Source organism: Maniola hyperantus, chromosome 8, assembly GCF_902806685.2.
Source record: "Maniola hyperantus chromosome 8, iAphHyp1.2, whole genome shotgun sequence".
Lineage (NCBI taxonomy): Eukaryota > Metazoa > Arthropoda > Insecta > Lepidoptera > Nymphalidae > Maniola > Maniola hyperantus.
In genome coordinates this window covers 1,430,467-1,452,861 of record NC_048543.1, presented here as the reverse complement: position 1 = coordinate 1,452,861, position 22,395 = coordinate 1,430,467, and the positions used below count along the sequence as shown (strand labels likewise).

General features: G+C 37.4%; 1 long non-coding RNA gene across 1 annotated transcript in view; it reads right to left on the bottom strand.

Annotated features, from left to right (window-relative positions):
- Positions 1-972: 972 nt before the first annotated feature.
- The window catches only part of LOC138402685 (uncharacterized), a 93,657-nt gene continuing 72,234 nt past the window's right edge, over positions 973-22,395 (bottom strand). The window contains exon 3 of the long non-coding RNA XR_011237038.1: positions 973-1,055. This is a non-coding gene — a long non-coding RNA (uncharacterized lncRNA). The remainder of the gene's footprint in view (positions 1,056-22,395) is intronic.

Genomic DNA, 22,395 nt, shown 5'->3' with positions numbered 1-22,395 from the left:
AATTCGGTTTCATGTTTGAATTTAATTTTTTGCATGCATTTGTTAATTTGTCTTTTATGAGATAAATGTATGCTCACCTCTCACGATGAGTTTCTGACATAATATTAATGGCCAAAGTAAATAATCAATCCTATTTCTGTAACCTATCGATAGTAAGTAACTTCGCAACGTTGTTATTTGTTAAAAATAATGTATGATCTGTTTTACGTTGCCAAGTAATAATTTATCTAAAGATTACGTCTTACGAATAGTTTGGTCATTTTGGCCGTAATTTTAAAAACCGGCCAAGTGCGAGTCAGGCTCGCGCAATGAGGGTTTCGTACTACAGTCGTACTTTTTCGGCATTTTGCACGATAATTCAAAAACTATGGTGCATAAAAATAAATACCCCACTTGATATAGTCACTCACTTCGAAAGTTGAAAATACTAATTATTAGTTCATGACCAAAATTTAATTTTTTTTGTGTGATCTAACCCTAAATTCACGGTTTTCAGATTTTTCCCCAAATGTCAGCTATAAGATCTACCTACCTGCCAAATTTCATGATTCTAGGTCAACGGGAAGTACCCTGTAGGTTTCTTGACAGACAGACGGACAGACAGACAGACAGACAGACAGACAGACAGACAGACAGACAGACAGACAGACAGACAGACAGACAGACAACAAAGTGATCCTATAAGGGTTCCGTTTTTCCTTTTGAGGTACGGAACCCTAAAAAACGTAGATACGTTTTTACTTACGTATATTTCAATTTTTTCCTAGCGTTTAGCAAATTATATTTGTGATAATATAATTGAAACAAAAAAGAATGTAAAATTTACATGAATTTTGTGCTATATTTTTATATTTCAAAAACAGAACTTATAATCTAAAATTGCCACATCTACGCTATTAATATTTCTTATTTTCCTGAATACAGAAAAGGTTAATATTTTACTAGGAAAAATAAATTAATGCTAAAACTTACCCCTGGTAGCGTCCGTTTTTCATGGAGGGCGGATTGTGCACTTGATGCACTTTCTGGATTAAAATAGGTCAGGAACGCGCACCCTGAGGACAAAAATATCTATTTAGAATATAGGTTGTGTGCTTACCTATCGGCATAACTTTTTTTTTTATTTTATTTATTCAGATACAAGTTAGCCCTTGACTGCAATCTCACCTGATGATAAGTGATGATGCAGTCTAAGATGATAGCGGGCTAACCTGGAACGGATATGGCAGTTTTTATTAAACCCGTACCCCTTTGGTTTCTACACGGCATCGTACCGGAACGCTAAATCGCTTGGCGGCACGGCTTTGCCGGTAGGGTGGTAACTAGCCACGGCCGAAGCCTCCCACCAGACCAGACCAGAAATTTAGAAATTATAAAATTCCAAACCCCTGCCAGGAATCGAACCCGGGACCACCCACTAATAAGACCACAGCGCTCACGACTGCGCCAGGGAGGTCGTCATACCTACCAGGGATATACAGTACAGTCATCATCATCATCATCATCATCAGCCAATAGACATAGGTCTCTTGTAGGGACTTCCACACGCGCCAGACGCACGGTCTTGCGCCGCCTGGATCCAGCGGCTCCCTGCGACTCGTCTGATGTCGTCCGTCCATCTAGTGGGGGGTCTTCTAACGCTGTGTCTTCCGGTGCGAGGTCGCCATTGCAGCACCTTGGGACCCCAACGTCTATCGGTTGTACGAACTATGTGCCCTGCCCATTGCCACTTCAGCTTCGTGACCCGTTGAGCTATGTCGGTTACTCTAGTTCTCCTACGGATCTCCTCATTTCCTCATTGATCACGTAGAGAAACTCCGCACATAGCTCTCTCCATCGCCCGCTGAGTGACTCTGAGCTTTCTTATGAGGCCTATACAGTACAGTACGCGACAGAAAATAATGTACATCGGCCTTTAAGAATGACATTTCGGCTTTGTAGAGCGTTGTCTCTGTCACTCATACCTATGTGACGTCCCGCACACCCGCACAGCCCCCGTGCTAACTCAGTGCGGGCGAGCGCGGGTAACGTTCGGGTGTACGGGATCCCTCGTCTCATACCTTGATTGCCATCTCGACCTGTCGCGGACTATAACCTATAAAATAGAATAACGAAGATATAATTAAATCAAATGGCCATACAATGGCCCTTACTTAAAAAAACCTCTCATTCAACTTAAAATACACCTATTTTAAATTCACTATACGCAGTAAAAGCTTATGAACATCGCTCGAAAACAACAGACAAGCATTCACTATAAAAAAATATGAGTCAGAATCGAATGGTGCGGAAATACGGAAATGCATAGGCACAGGAAATGAACACGTTTTCAATACAAGATGGCCGCGATTTACGTTGCGACTGGACGCTGCTGGATGAAAAATTTAGTAGGGAAATTGTTTCAAATGCATTTGCTACTTGGGGGAAAACTGGGAATATCCTTTTGGGGATTTTATTTATGCAAGTTAGGGTTTACAAGCTTTCCAATGGAAGAAAATTTAGCTGGGTATGAATTTGTCTACTATATTTTTCTGATCCTTAGTGTGGCTGGTAGAGATCGCTGTTACGTTATAAGACTGCCTTTTGCAATCCTTCTTTTCTTTATAACTAAACTACAGTACGTGGCCGAAGGTAATGTATATCGACCTTTAGAAAGACATTGCGGCTTTGTAGAGCGTTGTCTCAGTCACTTATACCTATGTGACGTTTTGTCGGTCTCAATGACAGGGACAATGCTCTACAAATCTACTATCTCCTTCTAAATGTCGATGTACATTACTTTCAGCCACGTACTGTACGTTAAGGGTAATTATTCATAGATTATTAAAATGAAAAATGAAAAAATTCTAGTGGGGAAGCTATTACGGCACCAAATCGTCCGTCACACTCGCACACTCGCTCATAGCCCAGCGACAGAACTATCCCAACTACAAACTGGCTTCTCGTTGCTCGCCCAATCTTTTCTAGTTTTCAGTTAACTCGTTTCTCGCTAACCGTTGGCGGTCGGGCAAATACCTTAAGAAAAAAAGTAGCTTCGTATTTCTATAGTTTTGTTTTGATGGGATGGTTGCATCCAGCTATGCTAAAAGTTTTACAGAACGCTGGAAAAACCTATTTTTCAGCCGCAGTTCGATCAATCAAAAATTTAGGCATGTAAAAGACGTTTTCACAAATTTCCCAGCAAAACAGTTTTAGGCTATGCAAAGGACAAACTTTTTAACTAGGTATTACGTACAAGTTGTTAAAAATCTACAAAATACCTCTCATTTAGGCCGAGGCTATAAATAACTGAAAAATAATATTAAGGAAAAAAGAAAGACAGATTTTTTTTTCTTAAATTGTCATCATCATCATGATCAACCCATCAACGGCTCACTACAGCGCACTGGTCTCCTCTCAGAGTGAGAAGGGTCTGGCCATAGTCTACCCCGCTGGCCATGTGCGGATTGGTAGACTTCACACACCTTTGAGAACATTATGGACAACTCTCAGGCATGCAGGTTTCCTCACGATGTTTTCCTTCGTCATTAAAGCAAGTGATATTTAATTACTTAAAACGCACATTATACGTTAGAGGTGCGTGCCCGGGATCGAACTCCCGACCTGCGATTAGAAGGCGGACGTCCTAACTATTAGGCTATCACAGCTTTTAAAAAGTAGGTATAAATACAAATAATTAGACAATCAGCCGAAATACCTCCGTTAATTGCACCGAAATAAGTACAATAGCACGTGACAACAGTGCAGTAATTTACGGCGCGTGGTCGAATTTACATCGCCGGCCACCGACCACTAATTAGCCGGCGGGTTTTATTTCCACGCCGTTATCTAAGCACTCGTGATCAGCTCCCGCCACGCCTATGCGCCGCACGGAACACCGCCGACGTCTGCTATTACTGCTTGTGTGAAGCCCAACCAAATAATGCCACTGTTTACAACAATTATTTATTAATGCGATTTACGTTTATTGCAATTTCGCATGACAGAATAAAGTTAAGTTAGAATAAGTAGTGACTAAGTTCGGCTACGTTGCTCATGTTTTCTATTTAAGTAGTAGCATTTTTTCTCAAAAATCATAATATAATTTTATCATATAAGAAAACATATATTTTCCAACTAAAACATAAATTGATTAACTAATAATATTTCCATTAAAAAGAGTTTCATTAAAAATAAGTATACGAGTAGATAAAGGAAAGGCAGAGTAGTTAGTAAGTTACGCTAAGTTTGTCATGTTTTTCTTCAGTAGCGTTCTCAAAAGAAACTTGTTAATGAATAGTTATCATAATACAGAAAAATATATTATTATAATTTTTAAAGTGAAACAATTAAGTGCCAGATAAATAAAATTTAGACTACATGTTAATAACCCAAAAAGTTTTAGCAATAGCGTACCTACCTGTTTAATATTGGGTACTATGAACATAAGCATTTAGACAAAATGGTTAACTTATTTACCTACGCCACATGGTGGACTTTTCACCACCGGCACCGACCACTAAATTAGCCAGCGGCATTTAATTCCGAGCCATTATCATAGGCTAATTTTTATCCCGGAGTATCAAAGACCTACCACGGGATTTTTAAAAACCTAAATACACGCGGCTAAAGTCGCGGGCATGATCTACTTAGTAGTTAATTAAGATAACCAAAACCTCAATAACAACGGATGCTCATTTCATTCAAAATGTAGAGAAGGGTAATTTTCAAAACAGACAATTTAAACTTTTGATAGGATGAATTTCGTAATGCAAAAACGAACAAGCAGAAACTCTACAATTCTCTAAAGAACAATGGTAAACATTTTAACTAGACTACATTCACATAATGAGCCCCGTAACATTTAATTAGGAAAAATTCGCGAAAACTTCTCCATGGCAAAAGAGAAGTTTCCTGCCTCGTTTAAAAGAAGCAGTCTCGCTAAAACAACCTACTCTATCAATCTGCCGCTACGAGCAGGCAATTTTAACCCCAATCATCATAATCCTAAGTTTGGTTTTTCTATAAACATTTTTGAGATATAACATTCATAGTTATGCGAGAAGTCTCGGATTACATACTTGAAGCTTGAAGGAATTAGTTATGGATGACTGTCACAGTAGATTTAAAGTATTTTTTTGTAGTTAGTTCAAAATCTTGCCTTTTCCTATGACATTTAGAAAGCTTTGCGAAATTGCTCTAGCGATTTAAGAAATCTGAGCTTTAATTAGTGCAACTTTTGACATAAGAAAACTCGCTAAATTAAAATTAGGTAGCATTTGATATCAATAGTAAGTAATGAATATATTCAATTAAGTTTAGCTCGTAGACTCAGGTTTTTAAAATCCTCTGCTGTTTTTGTGCAATATAATTATTATGACTAGTGCCACTTAAATACTCTTCCACTTCCAACTTAGCATGTGTCGTCACTTACCATCAGATTATTCAGATGGCTACTCCATGTTAAAACTTGTACTCTATCAAGTCAGAATAAAAAAATAGACTGGACTAGCTTATGCTCGTGACTTCGTCCGCGTGGGCTTCAAAAATTTCAAACTCCTATTTCACCCCCTTAGGGGTTGAATTTTCAAAAATCCTTTCTTAGTGGATGCCTACATCATAATTCTATCTGCATGCCAAATTTCAGGCCGATCCGGACAGTCACTCAATCCTTTTATATATTTAGATAAAAGATAAATACCAGAAACATGTGAACGACGAAGATATTACTTTCAAAGGTCGAGTAACATAAATATTAATCTGGTCTCTTTCCCATTTTCTGCATATTCTCTCATTACGTTGGTACAAAGGGCAAAGCAGTGCTGCCAAGTGATTTTTGTAATATAGTCCCACTTATATTTATAACCTTTCACGTCTATCTTAGATTGCGTCATCACTTACCATCAAGTTGATAAGATAGCGACTACTCAGTACTCAGAGTGAGTCAAGTCTGAATTAAAAAAATAGACGAGATAAATACCAGAAACATGTGAAAGACGAAGATATTACTTTCAAAGGCTGAGTAACATAAATTAATCTGGTCTCTTTTCCCCTTTTTCTGCATATTCTCTCATTACGTCGGTACAAAGGGTAACAATATTCTGCCCAGGGCACGACACAACACGCCTCTTTGACGAGCACCGAACCGCCGCCGGCTCCTTGATTATACGCGGATCTCATTATATGCTGAAAGGGTGCATTCAAGATAAGCAGCATTTATTTTAGGCCGGAGACGTAAGACATTGATAATACGTATAGTTTAGTTTTCTATACACAAACTTGATAATAAACTAAATAACCGACCGTCTAAAATTTATCTACATTATCTAAATATACCTATAAAAGGAAAAGCTAACTGGCTGACTGACTGATCTATCAACGCACAAACTACTGGATATATCGGGCTGAAATTTGGCAAGCAGATTGCTATTATTACATAGAATTTTACTAAGAAAGGATTTCTGAAAACCCCTAAGGGGATAAAATAGGGGTTTGGAATTTGAGTAGTCCACGCGTATGAAGTCGCGGGCATAAGCTAGTAAATATACTATTTAGACAGTAAGCTGTATTTAACGTGCCGTTAAAATAAAATTTATAGTTATTTTTTGTGGCGATTCAAAGCGACGCGAAGGGAATTATAATTTAGAAATTATAAAATTCCAGAACCCTGCCGGGAATCGAACCCGGGACCTCCCACAAATAAGACCACAGCGCTTGCCACTGCACTAGGGAGGTCGTCAAAAGTATATTCAACTTAACTAGTAATTACAAAATATAATATAAAAGCACAGCAGTAACAAAGTTACTGCTTTTATCGTCGTATAGAAAATAAACCATTCTAAATTGTATAGTAACTCTATATTTACTGAAAACAAAGCCTTATTATAGTTCAACCTAGTTAAGTAAACAGCTCAAAAAAACTTGTTTTCCAGACTCCGATATCGGAGTTTGTTCACGGGTTCAATTACTTTGTTTTTGTCCTGCTTTTTGTATACGCTGCCTCATTACTAAAGCTACAAAAAGTAACAATTTTGTACCGTGAACTAAAGCTTTATTTGAGGGTAGAGCGGCTTTTTAAATTAATGTTTACACTCTAAAATTTCAAGTATATTATGTATTTATATTTATTTATTTATTTATTATTATTTTCAAGATACCGTACCTCAAAAGGAAAAACGGAACCCTTATACGATCACTTTGTTGTCTGTCTGTCTGTCTGTCTTTCTGCCGGTCTGTCAAAAAACCTACAGGGTACTTCCCGTTGACCTAAAATCATGAAATTTGGCAGGTAGGTAGGTCTTATAGTAGACATAAGGGGAAAAATCTGAAAACCGTGAATTTGTGGTAACGTCACACAAAAAAATTAAGTTATGGTCATGATCTAATAATTTGTATTTTAAATATTAGCATATTAATGTGGCCATTCAACGAGGTAACGCAGCCAGCGTTCTGGACACGCTGCCTCGTTACGGTGGTTTAGATGATATTTTCGATTTGTAATTTTCATATTTAATTATTTTACCATATTATTTTGTTAATATAATTTAAAAAATATATGTATATAGTATAAGTTATCTTTACTAGATGACCGCATATTCATCCGCGTACCTACTAAGGTTTTTAAAAACTGCGCGAGAACTCTTTGATTTCCCGTAATAAAATGTAGCCTTTAAGTACCCTATAATAAATGGACATACTTACCTATTTAAGTTTCTTTTTAAATCCAGGAACAAGGAAACTTGAACTAAAGAAAAAATAAATTCGGCCAATACTTTCTAATAAAAACAAGTAACAAATTTATAATTCTGTTTCCTTAAATTAATAAATTCTGCTTAAGAAATATGTAGATTTATCTTGTCTGTCATAATCAAAACGTTGAAATATCTGTAACCCTGAGTAATGAGGCTGTATGACGAGCACTAAACGACCTCTTACTAACTTGATTATAATAAACTATAATGCTGTTCACATTATGTACTAAAAGGGTACGTTTAAGATAAGTAATGTTTACTTAGCGCTTGTACAAAAGGCGGTGGAAAAAGTTTTAATGGAATCGTGTTGTTGGAAAAGCTACCTTTATTATCGTTTCCTTTTAAAGATGGTTAGGTTTTAAGTGAACATTTTTATTTTTTTAAATGGACTTAGGTATTACCTAAGTGAATATTTTTAGTTTTCGAAATGGCCTTACGTCTTCTACCACTAGTTTTGTTTTGCTCTTTGCTACTTAATATATAATAATTAATAGCTCATTCTATAGAGCAAATACGTTTTGATATGATTCAAAGCTGTAGATATTCCTACAATTTTTTATTTCAACTTAGCGCATTTTTTGTAGAGCAAATTTCATTGGGATGAGTCCGCATTAAGCTATGTGGATAGTAATGTTCTTATAAATAATAATATATCTTAAAGAGAAATAATATTCATCATAATGTTATGGAAACATTTTTAATGTTAGAATACGAAACGAAACACAAATGATTAAACCTTAATAATTTTACAATGTGCTATTAAACATCTTTTTAATTTATTCATTTGTTGGTAACAAAAAAGGGCAAGTAACAAAGACAAACGAGGTGATTACAGAATATATAAGGAATATTTTAAATGTAATCTACGTGGAATTAACCCAGAACAAGGAAAATTAGATCCAAAAAGTAAATTATTGCAACTTTAATTAATCACAAGACAAGAACCGTGAAATTTATAGAAGCCAAGGAAAGAACTCTTTAATCTTATTTAGTTTAAAGGCTAGTGGTTCCGTAGTTGTGTAACTAAACAAAACTACTTCTGACCGAACTACTGGTGGCTTATTCTCGGAAAACGTAGTTTGTAAACCCAACATGAGATGTTTTGTCAAGTGGCCAGTAAATCGGTAAAAAGTTCGCTCCGATTTATGCCTTTGGCACGAGCGGTAAAAAGTTTAAAGTATATTAAAAGGATGCGTAATACGGTTGCATGAAAGAAGTACCTATACTTAATAATTTTTCTGGTAAATTTATCCAATTTTGAGATTAATTTCACTGCCTTTACTGCATATTAAATAAATGTTATCGCATTTGTATTTGGCGCCTTTTAAAATGGAAGTCGTGTTGCGAGGCAGCTATGTTGAGTCAATTGTATAAATACGGTTGGTTGGTGGTTTTTAAGCTAGTCTCGTTCCCACTCGAGGTTTGACCAACTATTAAATGCTTTTTGTGTTAAGGTCGCCATTTTGATTAAGTGGCTACAATAGCAATTGGGTCCTAATCAAGTTAATATTGCAGTTAGGTTATTATAAAAGGTAAAACTCTCGATACTCCTATTCGCGTCGTGATTAATATTTAACTTTGCTTCTTGTATGTTTATATAAAATAATTGAAAATAAGATCATAGCTCATAAGTTCAACCCAGCATTTCGCCTCGTGCGGTTAGTTTTTTTTTTTAAGAATATTAGCTACGTTAATTATGACTAATATTCCCCTTTCCTTTCAACTAAGCGTTAAGCTTGTGCTAGGAGGAGGCACGACAATGGAGCACGTACGTAGTGTAGGTGCGGGTGCAGTTTGAAGGATTTCCCTCTCAGAATCATAGATAATACACTAATCTCAGAATCAGTCCGCTCCTGTAACCGTTGAGCTATCGAGGCTATGCCACCCGGCACCTGTCCCGCACCGCCAAGTCTGTTTATTTTTGTTTATATTTTCTGAGTATAAATAAATAAACCTAGTAGAGATTAAAAAAGACGTCAGTACCGGTCATTGCATTTTTAAACTTTTCACAGCTATAATTAAGTAAGAGACAATGCCTTTTTCGTAGGCAAAGTAATAGCAGATTACAGTGGCTTAGGAAATGGCTCGAAACTAAAACCCACGAGCTAATTAGTGGTCGCTGGCCGACGATGCAAATTCGACCACGAGGCGTAAATTAGTTGTCTATTTCAATGAAATTTATATAAAATCACAGTATTGTAACTTTTGATTTAGGGCAAATATGTTATTATTTTTGTCACTTGTTTGAGTTGAAAAATTGACCAGACATCCTTTTCAATTTCCAGTAAAATATTTTAGGAATTTACATCATTATATCAACACTAACAATTTACATAAATTCCATTAAGCCGTGAGAAATCTGATGTTAATTATTGCTAAGAAAAATAATTTTAACACTACTTAAATACAAAAGAAAATTATACATATTTACACGTAGAAAAAACTCATAACTAAAATTTTTATATTTACATAAAATATACGCCGTCCAAATAGTCATTTATGGGCATTGTGCCCAATATACTGGTGCTATTACCTCGCTGAATGGCAAGGCTTAACCGTTGAGCGAAATAAGAACCAGCTCTTGGAATTACTTAATTGAAATTAAACATAACCTTCTTTAAAATTATGGTTTTTAGGACTTTTTAGATTAAAAGAAGTAATCGTAGCTTCTATACAAACGCTAGGTAGTCCTCATTTACTTAAATACTAAAATTTAAGCTTCAAAGTTACACTTTACAACTAAACATTTTTACAAAAATTGGTCACACAGACACATATTTTTGTGTCATAAACGTGTCTCAACTAAGAATTTATTGAAACTAAACACTCTGTTTAAAACAGACTTCTTTATAACATGTGCAAGTGTGGTAGTTTATCTAAGTAATAAATTATAACTTCTCAGCCTAATAATTAAGTGCTGCATAAACTACATTTTACAATTTTTTCGTGTAAAAGTTGGTCATTATAAAAGTTTATTACAACTTTTCACATGCAAATTTTTAGTTCTTTATCACGAATTTATAGCATTAATAATTCACGTAAGCACTGCTAATATTTAGTTATGCTTAACACAAGCAGTAATTGCTCAAATCAGTGGTGTTCTAATAATTATGATAACATTGTACTAGCATGGTGCTAGGTATGATATTTTTGGATGATTAAGTACATAAATATTTTGATGGATAATCATAATATTAGATATTTGCCGTCGTTGGCCGGCGATGTAGGTAAATTTGACCTCCTGCCATAAATAAATTGGCTATTTTACCTAAATAGTTTTTATAGTATATAGTTAAAATAGTTTGTTTTATACTCTTTAGTTTTCAGCTAAAGGCCTACAGTTTTCAGTAATACTTACTTGTAAAAGTTTATTTGAATAAAAAAGATTTTTATTTTATTTAATTTTTTTTTTTTTTTTTTTTTTTTTTTTTTTTTAATAGATATAGCGAGCAAGCGAGCAGGCGGGTCACCTGATGTTAAGTGATTACCGCCGCCCATGAACATTTGCAGCACCAGAGGAGCCGCCGATGCGTTGCCGGCCTTTTAGGAATTTGTTGGTCCGCCCCTTGAATAACCCCATGTTATAATCTAGTGGGAACACCGCCGATGGGAGTTGGTTCCACAGTTTGCACGTGCGTGGAAAGAAGGATCTGGCGCAGCGGACGGTCGAAGTGCACCAGACACCCAGATGGTGAGGGTGAAATTCCTTACGGTGGCGCGCGGTGCGGTTGTAGAAAAAAGAGGGTGGAATGAGGTCAAAAAGCTCTTCAGAGCACTCCCCATTATACAGGCGATAGAACACGCATAGAGAGCTAACGTCTCTGCGGTGCTCCAGGCTTTCCAACGAGGCGGTTAGTTTGGGATCGTCCACAAGTCGAACAGCCCGCCTTTGGATCCGATCAAATGGAAGGAGTTGGTACTGGGGTGCTCCAGCCCAAAGGTGGGAGCAGTACTCCATGTGAGGGCGGACTTGCGCCTTATAGAGTAGGAGCCTATGCTCGGGCGCGAAGTAACGCTTTGCTCTGTTGAGCACCCCAAGCTTTTTGGAGGCTAATTTGGCCTTGCTTTCCAAATGATCGCGGAATTGAACCTCGCTCGAAATGTGGACTCCAAGGATCCCAATGCTGTTGGAAGGTGTGAGTGTGTGTGTTTTATTTTTTGAAGCTATTAAATATTCAACATTTTATTAACTAATCAATTGTGTTAGTCATGATTTTTTGAGTAAAAATTCTAGTAAAAAGAAAACATGAGCAACGTAGCACAACTTAGTCACTACTTATTCTAACTTAGCTTTATTCTGTCGTGCGAAATTGCAATAAACGTAAATCGCATTAATAAATAATTCTTATAAGCAGTGGCATTATTTGGTTGGGCTTCACACAAGCAGTAATAGCAGACGTCGGCGGTGTTCCGTGCGGCGCATAGGCGTGGCGGGAGCTGATCACGAGTGCTTAGATAACGGTGCGGAAATAAAACCCGCCGGCTAATTAGTGGTCGGTGGCCGGCGATGTAAATTCGACCACGCGCCGTAAATTACTGCACTGTTGCACCGAAATAAATACAATGGCACGCGATTGTATCAACTTGTTTATTACAATTAGTCGAGGTAAAGAAGATTAGTAGGCTGTCAAAAGGTTGGAAATAATCAGCAAACTTTAATAGTTAAATTCTCTTGTTAAACACGTAATATTGACGTTGTAGGTAATTCAGGGATTCACAGGGTATGGCGCGTTTATGTTGTACACAAAGTGTTTAAAAAAAGGACAACAGCTTAAATTATTTATTGCATAGAACCAATTTTTTTATTCAGATACAAGTTAGCTCTTAACTGCGATCTCACCTGATGCAGTCTAAGATGGAAAATAGATTATATTTCACCGCTTGGTGCTTAATATATCTTAGGTAGGTATCTTGCTTGACTTCGGTAATCTAGGTAATGCATTACGTACGTATAATTACCAAAGTTAAACGGAATTGAACTCAGTGCGAGGTTTATCGTATGCAAACTAATCGTCTCGGCAAATAGCCTATTGTGATGTGGTTTAATTAAATCTATTCAATGACTAATTGATAGACACTAAGCCGATATTGTATCTGATAGACTATGTATAAATACATAGCTAGGTCTTAATCCCGATAAGATAATAGGTATACCAACCATACTAGAGTCTAGAACTAGAATAGAAAATATCTATTAAAAGTATGCTCCTAAAATACCATATTGAAGACTATGTAAATGATAAAAAAGCTCGGATTTAACTCGCTCCAGCAATGTATGGGGTTGCTGTAACTTGTACAATACTATGTAGAAGACAACACAGAGAGCTCATTATAGGTATAATAAATTGTAGTATATCATAGTAATTATTACACAAAGCGCCACGCGTACAATTACAAGTCCGCCGTCCGTGGAGACGATCATTATTATGTTTCTTGTGAAACAACTCGAGATAAGATCTGGCGAAATGAGAAAACAGGAGCGCATGCCAAATGCAGTTTCATATACACTTTAAGGGCGTTGGCACGAGGAGAGTTTATTTTGACGCTGCAATTTAGAGTACGATGTAGATAAGTTTGTTTGTCATTCTCTTGACTATACGAGAAAACACTTAGCCCACTTACGACTTTTATACTGGTGTGACTAACTGAATAAATGAACGATGGAACAAAAATAAAGATTGACAAGTCGTGATTAAAATAAAAACCGGCCAAGTGCGAGTCAGGCTCGCGCAATTAGGGTTCCGTACTACAGTCGTATTTTTTCGACATTTTGCACGATAATTCAAAAACTATGATACATAAAAATAAATAAAAATCTGTTTTAGAATGCACAAGTAAAGACCTTTCATATGATACCCCACTTGATTAGTTATCTTACTTCGAAAATTGAAAATAATAATTATTAGTTCATGACTACAATTTAATTTCTTTTTGTGTGATCTAACCCTAAATTCACATACCTTCCAAATTTCATGATTCTAAGTTAACGGGAAGTACCCTGTAGGTTTCTTGACAGACAGACAGACAGTTGTTGCAACAAGAATCGCACAAATTCAGCCAATCAGAACACTTGAATTGTAATAATGATTGATGCAGGTTTAACGAAATCGACTCGCAGTATCACTCGTGATGACATAAGAATTCTAACAATATCCCATAGGTACATTGAAATCTGTTCAGGTGTTTAGAAACTGTGGTGGAATAAACTCACATACATGAGCCATATTAAAGTAAGTGATTTTTAATTGCTTGAAACACAAATAACTCTGAAGAGATAGAGGTGCGTGCCCGGGATCGAACCCTGAACCCCCGACTAGGAGGCTGACGTCATAATCACTAGGGTATCACCACTTCCCTTTTAAAGTCATTCCTAACACAAACATCGAAAGGGCGACTGAGAAAAGTTAGAGATTTAGGGGAATAGGAGTCCCAAGTCTTAACCCATCATCCAAATATATTAATAGACTAGCTGACCCGCCCCGGCTTCGCTCGGGTGAAATTTAGAACATCGAGGTAGGGGTTGAATTTCCAAAAATCCTGAAATACATATTTCTTCATTTGTTGCCGAAAACCCAAATACCAATTTTCATGCAAATAACTTGAAAAATGACGGACTTTCATACAAACTTTCATCCCCTATTTAACCCCCTTGGTAGTAAAATTTCCAAAAATCGTGAAATACGTATTTTTTATTTTTTACCGAAAGCTTAAATACTAATTTTCATCGATGTAACTTCAAAAATGACGGACTTTCATACAAACTTCCATCCCCCATTTAAACCACTTTAGGGGTGGAATTTCAAAAAATCCTTTCTTAGTGGATACCAGTACCCGTAGTACAAGATTTTACGTCTCACCAAACCAAACCAAATTCGAGAGTCGAAATACTTCCGCGTTACAGTAAAATGGACCTAAACAGCCTTGAATTGAAGTCAAATATTGATGATGAGCGGGTCTTCTGCGTTTGGCCGGAACGGCCAAGCGGGGGTACGGGCCTCGAGGCATGGCCTCCTTACCCGGGTGGGGCGCAGGGCAACTTTGTGCCCTGGTGACTGTTTTTAAGTCGGAATTACACCGACTTGGGCCTGCCAATCTTGGCTTATGGCCCTAGGGGACTTGTTCTGTTTGTTTGTTCTCCGCGCGCGGGCGGCGGCGTTCGCACTGTCGCGCGCGGAGATGTTTTCGGTCCAGGGTCGTCAATCCGAGGTCGGTCTCCGCGCGACGGCGTTAAGTTCGCCGTCGAGCGCGGAGACGAGGTCAAGTCCGGTGGGTCTCGCGTCGTCGTAATCGTCGTCGCTTGGATCATTTGCGTTCTGCGACAATGATGGCGATCGCAGGAGCTCACGAGGTAGTTGACGCCCGGTCGGCGGTCTAGGGATGAGTGGAGCGATGCCGTGGAGGTGCTCGTACGGTCCGTTGTCCGCGCGCGCAAACATGCGCCGCGCGAGTGTGCGGACGTACTCCTCCACGGTGGGCGTCTTGAGGTCGCGGTGGATGAATATGAAATATTCAATGCCACTGATTTTAATTTCGCAATGTTTCCGCTTGGAGCGCTGGCTGTAGAAGTGTAGACAAACTTGAGCTTTAAAACAAGGCATTTAAGATCCAGTTTACTGTAACGTGGAAGTATTTCGACTCTCGAATTTGGTTTGGTTTGGTGAGACGTAAAATCTTGTACTACGGGTACAGCTCTTTACAAAAAACACACCCTCTAAACTTCATGTCTCTAGGACCAGCGGTTTAGGCTGTGCGTTGATATTATATGTCAGTCAGTCAGTCAGGACTTTGAATTTTATATATTATACAGATGTAATTTGACCTGCTACGTGTGTGGACAGCTTTAACACTTGAAGGAGTTGCTGAGAACTAAGTTCCGTTGACTCTAAATATGGACAATATCGCCCACTCGCTAATTAAATTTCAACTGCTTTTATAAAGTTTCCGTTTTGTTAGAGCGCATTGAATTTATTTTATAAATTCACTGTATAATTGTCTCACCACTGGGCAAAGAGAGTCCCTAAAGACTTTTTTGAGCAAAATAACAAATACCTAAATATATCTGTACATATAAAATAAGTTGTGATGTGCGTTTCAAGTAATTAAAACAAACATCAGTTGCTTTAACGGTGAAGGAAAATATCGCGAGGAAACCTGCCTGAGAGTTCTCCATAATGGTTATAATGTTCTCAGTAATAGTAAATAAAGAAAACCGGCCAAGTGCGAGTCGGGCTCGCGCACTGAGGGTACCGTACCGTACCGTAAAATTTCATGTTCGTACGTCCGTCCGTCCGTCTGTCCGGCCGTCCGTTTGTCTGTCAGTGGACTGTATCTTGTGTACGCTAATAGGTAGAGACTTGAAATTTTCACAGAATGTGTATTTTTATTGCCGTTATAACAACAAATACTAAAAATTACAAAATGGACGCCATGAAAATAAAATAAAATAAAAAGTGTTATATCTTGTACGATGGTACGGAACCTTTCGTGTGCAAGCCCGACTCGCACTTGACTGATTTTATATTATTGTTTGACCTCATTGAAAAATAATCTTCAACGATTTTACATTAAACTCGTTTTTACATTGATTCTGATTTAATTATTTAGCAATGGAATTTGTTAAAATTTTCTACCTGGTTTCATTGCTGTGTAATTTTTTCTTGATTTGATACTTTTTCTCTAATTTTTTTGTACCAATAGATAGCTAACGAAACGTAGATGTATTTAAAATAATCCGCAGGATTAGTGCCATAGTAATTTTTACAGAAAATTTGCAAGTTATTCAAAGAATTAAATTTAAAAATCGAAAACTTGTACAGATTTTGGGTTGTAATTTTAAAATGCTTGAAGATTTTTCTTGTTTTATAACTATTTATTATTAACAAGGATATGCACTAGCAAGAAATAAAAAAAAATCTGATGAAATACATTGTTCCTTTTTTTATTTATTTTTAAAGTGGCAAACACCCCTTTACCAAGAAAAAAATAAAAAATGAATAACTCTAAAAAGATACACTTTTGCATAAGCACTTTAGAGGTCGTTTGAAAGCTAATGTCCTGTACCCCTTAACGGAATCGTGTCCTATTTTCCTGTAACCCTGTATACAAGGAAAAGGTGACTCATTGACTGACTGATCTATCAACGCACAGCTCAAACTACTGGACGAATCGGGCTGAAATTCGGCATGCAGATAGATATTATGACATAGGCATCCGCTAAGAAAGGATTTCTGAAAATTCAACCCCTAAGGGGGTGAAATAGGGGTATGGAATTTGTGTAGTCTACGCGTACGAAATCGCGAGCATAAGCTAGTAAATTATAAACTTGGTCGATCGCATGTTGACACGTGGCTAATTGATAGGTGTAGTTAAAGCGTTCAGTTTTCAGTACAATCCGGAAAACAAATAACCACAGTAATCAAACCGACAGTTTAAATGTTGTTCTACATATTGTTTCAATTTGTATTGACAGTTAACACAAAAATCAAAACTTTCCAGCCTATAATATCTGCAAATCCATACTTAATACAGGGTGTAACCAGAACGCCGGCAAAAACAAACACAGGTGATAGTACTGATGATTACTGATATGATACCACAAAAAATCTGGTCTGGTGGGAGGCTTCGGCCGTGGCTAGTTACCACCCTACCGGCAAAGCCGTGCCGCCAAGCGATTTAGCGTTCCGGCACGATGCCGTGTAGAAACCAAAGGGGTATGGGTTTAATAAAAACTGCCATACCCCTTCCAGGTTAGCCCGCTATCATCTTAGACTGCATCATCACTTACCATCAGGTGAGATTGCAGTCAAGGGCTAACTTGTATTATAAATAATAAAAAAAAAAAAACGCTGCCTGCTAAAACCGAAAAGCCTCTAAAGTCAGGCGAGAAAAATATGAAATAGCGTAGGCAAATGAAATAAAATATGGAATACCTATTTTTATTCTCAAGGGAGTTTTAGATCGCTATAATATTCTTTGTAGCAAAATAAAATAGCGTAATAATATTATCCACAATCTGCGGTATGATCAGACAGCCGTATATTAAATACTTTACTACACTGCAATGGACTGACCACTTGCAAGACTCTAATAGTATAAGAGATGGCGTCATAACTACTTCGACATTTTATTAATACCAAAATATCCCGATGCATGACGTATGAGAACTTCTATAAAAAAGGATTCGCTGCGAAAATCAAGTGGCAATTGTATTCGACGATACCTACCTCACATCGGTTCGGAACTCTCAATAGTACCGGAACGCCAAGAAAGAAAGAAAAGACGTTTCTTTACAAAACCAAGTGATTTAGCGTTCCGGTATTACTATGCCATCTAGAAACCGTTAAGGGGTATGGGTTTTATAAAACTCCCATACCCCTTCCAAGTAAGCCCACTTGCTTAGACTGCACATCACTTAAACACGTCATGCGGTCGTAGTCGTAGTCACCATCTAAGTAGTAAAGTAATCAATGAAATTAATATTTTGATCGTTAATTCTTTACGGAATCCGTAGATTTTCTCAAAATTTTTAATTACGCAAGCTCTGTAGCTCTGTTTACTTTTGTTTTGCACTGAGTTGTATCTACTGTTGTAATCACCTAACATAATTGACCGCAAACTCTTAAAGTATACGGTTTTTCCTCGGAATTCTTTCTAGACTAGCAATTTGCACATTGTTGGGCGGTGTTTTACGTTTCCTTTTGTCGGCTGATTTGTTAGCCTTTTTAGCCTTTTTTCAGGCTTTTTCAGGCTTTTTTCCGTTGCAAACGCGTTCTGCTACTGTACTGATTTCGTAATGTAGTACTTATTCGTGCTATTTGTGTTACTAAGTGCTTGTTTAAAAATGAAAATTCAAGTGTTTTCAGCGAAGGCGCGGCGATTACGGTGCCTGTTTATAAGTAGACGACTCATTCGTAGGCGGCCTTTTACATTTGTTTATAAAAAAAAAAATATTTTTAAGTATTTTTTAAACTCACCTTTTTTAAATACTTCAGTATATTTTGTAACGAGCATTTAGTGTAACTTGTATGCTCTGTGACAAAAGTCTGATTCTTAGTAGTATTTAAATCGTAAGGTTTTTTAGGGTTCCGTACCTCAAAAGAAAAAAAGGAACCCGTATAGGATAATTTTGTTGTACTCAGAGAGAGTTAAAGAGATAAAAACGCAGTAAAAGCCTAGCACAAACGCAAAAATATCATAATAACCGTATCAATTCCGCGCAATAGGCCGTCCGGTTGAACGAGAGAAAAGGCCCATGAAATGAATGTTAATTGTTGGAAACTCTGCCCGCGCCCGCCACGAGTTCCTAACTACGAGAACTTGTGCGATTCTCATTTTATTAAATAATCAACAAATATTGCTACCACTTCGTTATGAAAAACTACCGCAGAATTCAAAATAATTATTATATAGAACTGCTAAAGAAACGTGAACGTATCGCTGCGTATCGTAAGTTCACAGTTCTACCACAGTAATATGACAATATACAGGCTGTAACCAGAACGTTGGCAAAAACGAACACAGGTAAAAGTACTGATGATTACTGATATAGTACCACAAAAAACCACGAAAAAATATATTTAAAAATCCTATATTTTGTAACATTTCACGATATATTGCAAATAAAACATCTGACTGATGCTAGAGGTCAACGAGCGTCATTGCAACGTCGTAGGTGGGGAGTTGACCCGAGTTTTGCACGCTATACATTGCAGGTTTGTAAAATACTAAAACTATAAAATGAGGCAAATGGTTATTCGTATTGTACCTATTGCGTTTTGGTAGTATAAAAATAATGCTAAGTTTTGTCTAGCGTTCTGGTAAACAGTCTATACAATCATAAGATACCTAAGCTACATTAACCAAGATATTGCTCGACTATATTGAATTACAGATTTACCTCAACGCTTTTAAAAATGTACACTATAGAGTCCCAGCTTCATTTTACGCGACTGAATGAATAAAAAAACGGCCGTTAAAAATGTATAACATCTTCACATTAACGTTCATTATACACGTAAATTAAAAAGGGAGACAATTAGCGTGACATAATTAGTGAAAGCGCCGCGACAAGGAACGTCTCGCTGGAACTAAGCTCTAATTACGATGGCGTGAGGCGAGTCATTACCTCCCATTCATTATGACACTCGCGCCTCACTCAACTACTCGCCGAGTGGCGCGATAACGCTTTGACATTTATGGAGATTATACTATTTTTTGTAAGACTTCATACATTGTTTTACATAAATAAACAACTAGTCAAGGTAGCGTCATTGCCAACTTTACCTATTGTGCACTATGCAGCGCACACGCTCGCTGGAACTAAGCTCTAATTAAGAGGATATAAGGCGAGTCATTACCTCCCATTCATCATGACACTCACGCCTCACTCAACTACTCGCCGAGTGGTGCGATAAAGCTTTGACATTTATGGAGATTATACGATTTTTTGTAAGACTTCATACATTGTTTTACATAAATAAACAACTAGTCAAGGTAGCGTCATTGCCAACTTTACCTATTGTGCACTATGCAGCGCACACGCTCGCTGGAACTAAGCTCTAATTAAGAGGATATGAGGCGAGTCATTACCTCCCATTCATCATGACACTCACGCCTCACTCAACTACTCGCCGAGTGGTGCGATAAAGCTTTGACATTTATGGAGATTATACGATTTTTTGTAAGACTTCATACATTGTTTTACATAAATAAACAACTAGTCAAGGTAGCGTCATTGCCAACTATACCTATGGTGCACTGTGCAGCGCACACGCTCGCTGGAACTAAGCTCTAATTAAGAGGATATAAGGCGAGTCATTACCTCCCATTCATCATGACACTCACGCCTCACTCAACTACTCGCCGAGTGGCGCGATAACGCTTTGACATTTATGGAGATTATACTATTTTTTGTAAGACTTCATACATTGTTTTACATAAATAAACAACTAGTCAAGGTAGCGTCATTGCCAACTTTACCTATTGTGCACTATGCAGCGCACACGCTCGCTGGAACTAAGCTCTAATTAAGAGGATATAAGGCGAGTCATTACCTCCCATTCATCATGACACTCACGCCTCACTCAACTACTCGCCGAGTGGTGCGATAAAGCTTTGACATTTATGGAGATTATACGATTTTTTGTAAGACTTCATACATTGTTTTACATAAATAAACAACTAGTCAAGGTAGCGTCATTGCCAACTTTACCTATTGTGCACTATGCAGCGCACACGCTCGCTGGAACTAAGCTCTAATTAAGAGGATATAAGGCGAGTCATTACCTCCCATTCATCATGACACTCACGCCTCACTCAACTACTCGCCGAGTGGTGCGATAAAGCTTTGACATTTATGGAGATTATACGATTTTTTGTAAGACTTCATACATTGTTTTACATAAATAAACAACTAGTCAAGGTAGCGTCATTGCCAACTTTACCTATTGTGCACTATGCAGCGCACACGCTCGCTGGAACTAAGCTCTAATTAAGAGGATATGAGGCGAGTCATTACCTCCCATTCATCATGACACTCACGCCTCACTCAACTACTCGCCGAGTGGTGCGATAAAGCTTTGACATTTATGGAGATTATACGATTTTTTGTAAGACTTCATACATTGTTTTACATAAATAAACAACTAGTCAAGGTAGCGTCATTGCCAACTATACCTATGGTGCACTGTGCAGCGCACACGCTCGCTGGAACTAAGCTCTAATTAAGAGGATATAAGGCGAGTCATTACCTCCCATTCATCATGACACTCACGCCTCACTCAACTACTCGCCGAGTGGCGCGATAACGCTTTGACATTTATGGAGATTATACTATTTTTTGTAAGACTTCATACATTGTTTTACATAAATAAACAACTAGTCAAGGTAGCGTCATTGCCAACTTTACCTATTGTGCACTGTGCAGCGCACACGCTCGCTGGAACTAAGCTCTAATTAAGAGGATATGAGGCGAGTCATTACCTCCCATTCATCATGACACTCATGCCTCACTCAACTACTCGCCGAGTGGTGCGATAAAGCTTTGACATTTATGGAGATTATACAATTTTTGTATAGACCTCACATATTGTTTACACAAACATAAATAAACTAGAGGTCAGGAGCCGAATAATTGATATTTTTGTAGCGTTTTTTATTCCGGTAAAAGTTATATTATTCTCTTTCTCTCTCTCTCTCTCTCTCTCTCTGTCTCACACACACATGCAATCACAGGTATTCATAATAATTACTATAAGCCTATATATTAAGCCTAGTATAATTATTTTATCGCATTTCATTACTTACATTCAAAAAATTAAAACTAATGCTATTAAAAAATTCAAAAGCGACTTCAATAAATATGTCAAAAACTGATTAGAAATGTAAAAAATTTACAATGGCATTAATTTGAAAAGAAATTTTAACTTTTTACGGCCTAAATCATTATGAAAGCAACGCAACCATAATAAGCATATCAATTCAGAAAAGTTGACAGTCACCTTTAACGAGGTAAACTTTCATGGAACGAATAAAAACTGTCCAAAACTCAGACCAATTTAAATGTATACTCCCTACTAAAAAGCACATCTAGTTAGTTTGTTTCACAAAAGTATCATGTTCATGTTGTCATAAAATGTACTCGCAAAACTCGCTTTTAACCGAATTT